Source organism: Poecilia reticulata, linkage group LG9 (genome assembly GCF_000633615.1).
Source record: "Poecilia reticulata strain Guanapo linkage group LG9, Guppy_female_1.0+MT, whole genome shotgun sequence".
Taxonomy (NCBI): domain Eukaryota; kingdom Metazoa; phylum Chordata; class Actinopteri; order Cyprinodontiformes; family Poeciliidae; genus Poecilia; species Poecilia reticulata.
Window position 1 is genome coordinate 32,370,590 of NC_024339.1, and position 8,267 is coordinate 32,378,856.

The 8,267-nt window shown below is 41.2% G+C and overlaps 1 protein-coding gene across 2 annotated transcripts in view; it reads right to left on the reverse strand.

Annotated features, from left to right (window-relative positions):
* Positions 1–8,267, reverse strand: part of kank1a (KN motif and ankyrin repeat domains 1a) — a 50,532-nt gene that overhangs the window by 12,798 nt on the left and 29,467 nt on the right. The gene's annotated exons all lie outside the window — the stretch shown is intronic.

Sequence of the window (8,267 nt, forward strand, 5' to 3'; positions counted from 1 at the left end):
AAATTTAATGCAAGAAAAAAATACTGTTCTCCAATTCAAAAACACTTTATTAATCCCCAAGTTAAATATTATTATTTATTTTACAATCTTCTGAGTTGTAGATGCTGATGGTGTCCTGTAGATGTCTGTATTACAGCATAACTGATGAAGCCTCTGACTGAAGACATTCTGTTATATTACAGTCCTGATTTTAAGAAGAATCCATCTTTACATATTAATATTTTTATGGAAAGTTCCAGAGTAATCCTCAGAATAAATAATATACCAATAAATACCATCCACCAGACGGGTCAGTCAGAGTTAACTTGGTTTAAATAAGGGAACTAATCTGCCATAATTTATGTAAACTCCTAAAATATCATCCTAAACTAACTTTTAAAGGAAATTTGACCACTTTTGTGGTGATTTACCTTCATAATTCAACAGTACATGGTATGAAATTACTCATGAGAGCAACAACAGCAGCAAACATGTAAATATTTTCACAATGTTCTGAAGCACCCTGACACAAGTAGAGAGCTGCGATTGTAAAAACTGTATCTGGCCAACAACAATCACCATAAACTGCCTGCAAGTACAAACACGTCTCCATCTGTGCTGCGAACGCGTCGGGATCAGTCTGCTTAAACTCGGCTCAGAACTATGCAGGTCTGACGGAGAAAACCCAACAGGTAGCGCAGCTCAGCAGCTTGTTTACAGAGTCAACATGTTCTGGTCCAAAATCCATCCCACCGTCAACATTTCAGCTCATCCAGGCAAGACGACCAGCGGCGAGCGCAAACAGCGAAGACGGATCAATCAGAGCAAAGTTCAAGCTCCAACACGGCCAGCTTTCCGGGCCGCTGCCTTCAACACGACTAAGTACGGCGTCTTGTTCTTGGTATGCCTGGAACTCTCACCAACTAAAGAAAACACAGGCTGGAAGTAAACATCCCCGCTCTTCCTCCCAGTGCTCCCAGTCCGCCCAGCTTCTGACGTCCCATTCGGCTGAAACAGAGGATTATGGGGGTTTAATCCCGCTGCTACGGCTTCACTCACCTCAGACCGACAACGCGCTCGCTATTCTTCTGGTTCAGTCAGCAGACAGAGCCCAGAGCAGGCCGCTTCCCTTCTCATTCCTCTCTCCACAAGAGGAGGAAAATAAGTTGGAGTGAAGTCAGCGCAGCGCTGCTCTGCAGCACCATTGGACGGCTGCTTCGCCCAATCCGGCGCGCCTCTGCTTCCCTTCCCAAATAAGAGTCCGGCTCTTTGGCGCAGGGGAGGGGAGCTCTCCACAATAACAGTCTGTTCTCCACACAAACAGATCAGCTAATGTACATGTCAAACTTTACGCTCTGGTTTAGGATCGGCCCGATTCAGGACCAGGTGCACCATCAAATGTTTAGAGGAAAGTTTAAAGGTATAGTTTCAACAAAATTAATCATTCAAATATATGCATGGCAAGACAACATGTCTAAAGGAAAATTAAATGTTCTTTAGTTCTGAAATCAGCAAATTGTTCATCTTTAACAGGTGCAGTTTTACATATTTTCCAGGCACATAACGGCATTTTATAGAATATTCAAATGACCTTCGGTTGTTATAAAATGCTGCATATACTAAATATGACTTAGACAAAATGTGAGTTTATAATTTAACACCTTGAAATTGGGCCTCTGTCTCTTTAAGAAGCTCCTGCTCCTTCTAAAACTTCAGGAATTCATCCCAACATGCCTGACGCACAAACGGCATCCACTAGCAGTGATGGACGATGAAGCCGTTTGTCTCGGCTCAATGGGAGTTAATTTATGCTTCATAAACTGATCCAATGGACGCTGGAAAAAAACTGTTGTCATGTTCAAGTTGTGCTAAAAGCAGTTAGCAAATCAGTGAAGCTATTCAAGCCTAAAATAGCATCTCAATGCTACACATGTAGCAGCCGTTAACGCTAATGTCAGCGTCCGCATTTCAAAAGAAGCTCCATGAATGACCAGGAGTTCAGTTTACATCAATCTGATGGTTGGTGTGAAAATATCCGTTTCTGAGCTCATATGTCTATTTATTCAACAACTTAGCAGGAAAAGGACTTTAGAGACGGTGATAAATCCTCGTTTCACACTTACTTCAATAAAGTTAATTAAAACTGAATAGATTCAGTTTAAATAATTTGAATATCCTGATTCTAAGCCGTTTCTCTCCTCTCAGACAAAGGCCTCGCTGTGTTTCCTGCAGCCCGGCCCTTTAAAGAACAAAACCGTGTTCTTCTGTTTGTTTTGGTGCATGAATGATCCGCTGTGAGGCTGCAGAGTCACAGTCTGGTGTCGGCTGCATGTGGCACCAGCGCTGACGTTAACGGGGAAGGGGGGGGGGGTCGTCGTGTCGGTACCAAGAGAGCCCTGCAACAGCTGAGCGATGACCTCATCACCGGGGGACGACTGGAGGCCTCCTGCAGTCACAAACAGCTGCTCTGCTCTCGGTCTGCCAGAACACTTTCTCATCGATGCTCCGTTCCCACTTTAAGAGCGAAATCCAGCATTAAATGAGCCAAATAAAAAGCGTTTCGCCGAGTTTACGGCGTTTTCCGGCCTTTAAAGTTTCTCTGCCTGAATCCTGAATGTTTGCTCAAGACGGGAGGCTTCCTGAAGCTGCTGCCGGTAAACTTTCCCCAAACAGAGCTCCACCAGAGTGACTAAACTCTGCAAGTATTTAAGGAACTCGACAACAAAACCCCCACCTAAATAAATCTACACTGCAAAAACTCGAGCTGAGCATTTCTGGTTTCCAGTGCAAACGTCTTAGTTGCCTTGAAATCTGACAAAACTCACTTATAGGCAACTTTCCAGCAAGATGTAGAATCTTATTTTATGTCAACAATTCATAAATGTTGATGAAAAAGTTATTTTTTCACTTGTAGCATGTGGAAAATATCTTGTTATATCTGCCAATAGAACTGGTTCTTTTTCATCAACATTTAGGAATCACTGACTTCAAACAAGAAAAATTAGTTTCAACTTAGTTTTCAAGTCACTGCAAAATCTTACCAAGTAGTTTTGTTTTAATTTCTATTGCTAATATCTTAATACACTTGAAATAAGACAAAACTAACCTAGAAGTAACTTTTCAGCAAGAAAAAGAAGCAAATAATTCAATAAATTGGGAAAGTAGTTCTTGTTCCATTGGCAGATTATTTAGATAATCCATCACTTTTCATCAATATTAAGGAATTATTTACCTAAAAAGTTCTTATATCTTGCTGAAAAGTCACTTGTAAGTTAGTTTTGTCTTATTTTAAGTGAACTTAAGATATTTGCACTAGAATTAATTGGTAAAATTGTGTTTTTGCAGAACTTCAGACCTTTTACAGTGCATAAAGGAAAATAAATGTTTTCTACAAATCATCATTTCACAGTAAAAATAACAAAACTCAAGACAAAGTGATCAACTGTAGTTAACCATCAGCTGCTCTCCGTGTGTTCGGTCCAGGATTTTCCTGGTTTTGAAGCTGAAACCACACACTAACTGGTCGCAGTCGCTTCATTGCACGTTTTCCCCTCCTGTCACCGAGTCGGCCCACACAGGAACCGCTCAAACGTTTCTCAGCCACTTCTACACTTCCCAAACATGTGCTGAACATCAGATCTCAGGAAAACGTCCAAGTTTTCCCTGGATGTGGCAGCAAGGAGCATTTTTTTAACAGCTGCTGTTTAAAAACTTCAGCAGCTCAGATGTTTCTCCTTCCTTCTGTTACGTCGCTTCGGTTCCAGGTTGATCCTCAAGGTGAAAATATACAAGCAGACGTTTGTTTATTTTGCTCTGGCTGCGTTTAATGTTGAAGTTTAAAGCCCATAAAAGCTTTTTAACATCAGCCACAGAATAAATTCAGGGTTCTTATTTCTTCTAAGTATTTATACGAGACTTTAAAACGGAAATATTTAAATCTGCTGCAGTGCCTTCAAAGAGCAGGAGCTTCTTAAAGAGACAGAGCCCCAATTTCAAGACTTTAAACCTAAAAGTCAAATTCAATATATACAGCATTCTTATAACAACTGAAGGTAACATTGTTACTTTATTGTGCTGTAAAATACATAATACTGCCCCTTAAACTAAAACGTTTTCAACAACAAATTTTAGTTGTTGAAATCTGCATGAACCCTGAGGAAGTGGACTACAGTCCCAAATGAAACCGAGTTTTCTGGACTGCCAGGTGTGAAAGCGCCTTAATCTCCTGTTTGAACTGAACACACTTCACCGAGTTTGGACTTCAGCACGGATGGGTGTTTCTAAATGCTTGAAATAATCTTTCCTGCTGCAGTAAAAGAAGTCCAGACATTATTAAGTTGGTGAAATACACACCCAGGTAAAGTAAGAGAAAATGCTTGGGTGGGTTGGTGGCGGGGCTGCACAGTGGTGCAGTTGGTAGAGCTGTTGCCTTGCAGCAAGAAGGTTCTGGGTTCGATTCCCGGCCCCGGTCTTTCTGCATGGAGTCTCCATGTTCTCCTTGTACATGGTGGGTTTTCTCCGGGTACTCCGGTTTCCTCCCACAGTCCAAAATCATGACTGTCAGGTTAATTGGCCTCTCCAAATTGCCTCTAGGTGTGAGTGTGTGTGTGCATGGTTGTGTGTCCTGTGTGTCTCTGTGTTGCCCTGCGACAGACTGGCGACCTGTCCAGGGTGACCCCGCCTCTCACCCGGTACGTTAGCTGGAGAGGCAGCAGCAACCCTCCCGACCCCACTGAGGGACCAGGGTGCAGGAAAATGGATGGATGGATGGGTTGGTGGCCCAAAGACGAGAAAAGATTATCATGTTTGAAACTTTTATTTCCCAGAGCAACCTTTCCAAAATCTAGTCATTCTTTAACTTCGCTGATTTTGTCCCCACAGCGCGAGTGAGACACATGCAGGCTGGCATTTCCTGCCTCTGCCTGCATGCCTAATTACATGCAAAAACATTAAAATAAAAGTCTGCGTTTGATCAGCGCGTCTCGCTGCAGAACGTCAAACAGGAAGCCCTCATCAGAAAACAACTGGATAACTTTAAACGAAGCACAGAGAATCTCTTTAAATCTGGAACGAACAGCTGCGATTCTGCAGGAAGTCGCAGTTCTGGGCCAAAAGCTGCAGCCAAACGCGGCAGCTTAATGCTGAACACCACGAAGCAGGCTGGAAAAAAGGGAACGTCTCAGTGCTTTACTCAGAGATGGTCACAAAAAGCAGACTTTGGTTCACTTAGGAGCAGTGTGTGACCTAATCAAGCAGTCTGCTTTTATGCGGTTTATTGTCGGGGGAGAACAAAACCAAGAGAAAACAGAATAAATTTCTTCTGTTTTCCAGACGATTTCTGTGTTTGACATCTAAACCAGCTGCGGTTCTCCAGATAAGGTCGTATATGAGCAGAACATGGCATGAGGTCACCAGAACTTCACCGACTGCAAGTATGAAGAGTCGGGCAGAAATCAGAAACTAAAATTTAAGGCGTTGAGCTTCGTCTTTACAGCGTTGGAAAGTAAAGAGCAGTAAAATAAAGACTACATTGGTCGCTTCCCGTCGGTCTGCATCAAACATTTTCCTTTAATTTCTACCAGCCAAACTGTGAAACTACAGAAGGTGAAAAGTTTCACATGATGTGTAACTTTATGAATTCAAAATAATTTATCAAATCAATGTCTGAGCAGCAGAAACGATCAGTTGTTGGAGATTTCTGCAAACTTTTATCATCACATGATTCAATTATACACTGCAAAAACACAATATATTACTTGTATTCCTATTTCTTTTAGTGCAAACATCTTATTTATGTTTAATCTATAGATCTGCTTCAGTCTGGTTTGACAAAAGGAGACATTAAGCTGTCATTTTTATTAAATTTTAAATCCATGCTTGGATGGAGAGAGAGCGCCACCTTTCTGCAGACCATGCTATTCCCATTCAGCCATTTTACAGTTTCTGCAGTTATTTAGTGAAAAAACACAAAAAACCTGTTTAATCCATCAGTGTGTTGGATAAACGTCACATATTTATGTCACCTGCGGATACAAAGCCGTCGAATTCCTCTTTCGTTTTGTGGTTTCTGCGTTGTTACGAAATGGAGGCCGAAGGATGGCGGATTCGTTTTATTTTTTCAAAATCAATTCTGAATTGTGGTAAATTAGAATCGGGGTTATTATGCAAATACATTTTTTAGCTAATCCACCTCATTTGCTTTTGCCACTCTGCTTTAAATGAGTCAAAAATCTGCGCAGAGACATCGCTCTCTTCTCTGTTCCTGTCTACCTCCTCGGGGGTTTGGGGTCAAAGTTCAGGTAATATTAAAGATGCTGATCAGTTGCTCCCATTATAAAGGAAAAACTAAAGGTAAAAGAGCTTCAACGAGGTACGTTTGTGTTTCCAGACTGAAATAAGTGTTTGGATTGAGTGAGTGAGCCGTCAGGCCGCAGCAGCTAACCAATCAGAGGACGGCGTGTCTTCCAATGCTGATTCCTTAACTTTGAAGACACGGCATTTTGACCAACTGGGCTCCAAACGGACATTAATCTTTCCCTACACACACATTTTGGCTCATTTGGTGGAGTTAGGAGTCCGTTTCAGATCCGAACCACGAAGCGATTAAAACACAAAGCGTCAGTCAGATTCCAACAACCCGGAGCTTCATCAATTCATCAGCTGGACAGAGGCGGCTGTCAGCAACAGCAAGCCAAACAATTATCCCGTTTAGAGTCCGGCACACATCATTACAACCCTGCAGCAGCAACACAAACTCACTCAGCAAAGTGGCTGAATGGTGCCATGGGGAGCCGTCGCAGCCGCAGGAACAAAACCGCCTCAGAGTTTAAGGATGGAAACGTCACTTCTCTGGGTTTTCTGGTCGCATTGAATCACCAGGCAGCTGGATTTCTAAACCAACACCACGCGGTGATCGCCTCAGATCACCAAACAACATTTATAGGAAATATCAACTCCTAAATGCAGCCACAACGCAAAAATACTAAATGTTACCAAGTAGTTTGGTTTAGTTTCTAGTGGAAATATCTCAGTGCCCTGGAAAAAAGACAAAATCAACTTACAAATAACTTTTCACAAAGAAATTATTGACTTACAACTTATTTTTTAACTGAACCGAAACACAAAATTCTGCAGCACATCTACATGTTGAAGTTGTAAAAGTCAAGCTAGCATAGCTAACTTACTTCCCTCTCCCTCACCATTTATTTCTTAAGCGTTTTCCTGACCTTGTTATTGTCCTAGTGGCAATTGATGGCAAAGCACTGCGCCGTTTTTCTTTTACACATCAGGCGAACATCTAAGATTTAACTCGTTATATTGACAACAGCTAAAACCAAAGGAACCACTTGAAACATTTACCCTTTAGCAGCAAAAGGTGAAAACATTCCTAGCTTTCTTTTTTGTCGATTTTAATGAAACTTTAGTTTTTTTTTTTGCCTTTGAGAAAAAAGGCGTTCTGCACATTCCTGCAGGGATTTAGCGGTGAAGCTCTTCCCTCTCTCCTGTTGGGCTTCGCAGGAATGCGAGTCGTCTGCAGGTGTGTGTTGGGAGCAGAGCCTCAGCCGACAGCCGATATTTCACAGCGAGGTGGAGGAATCCGTTCTGCATCCCTCAAACACAACCCAGCAGTTACTCTGATAAGATTTAACATTCCTGTTAAAGTGTCAGACGTTCTTCGGAGGAGCAAACAAACTGAATTTTAAATCGATCCGATTTAAAATATGACTCACATTTACAAGAGGAAGCAGTTAAAGCTCCAGTTTGCCTCAACATATTCAGGTTTCTGGACATTTTCAGCTCTAATTTCCAGTGATTTAAAGCAAAGCAATCACTGACTTACAATAATTTATTGTTCGTGAAGACTCTAAACTTTAGAGTCTAAAGTTTACTGATATTAACTTTCAACTTTGTAAATAAAAAGAAAACTTCATGCTAGTTTATACATCCTGAAATTGACCAACACAAACCTTTATAGGTTTAATCCGTGAAATTAAAATCATTACAGTAAGTAGAATTATTTTAATGAAAATCTGCAATTTATAAACTAAAACAAAGGCAGGAAACAATTTTTGGTCAAACTCTGAACAGAATAAATCTGTGAAATCAGGTAGTAGAAATATAAAGAAGAAATAGAACAACTAACAACTAACTGAACAACTAACTGAGCAACTAACAACTAAACAACTAACTGAGCAACTAACAACTAACTGAGCAACTAACTGAACAACTAACTGAACAACTAACAACTAACTGAACAACTAACAACTAACTGAACAACTAACAACTAA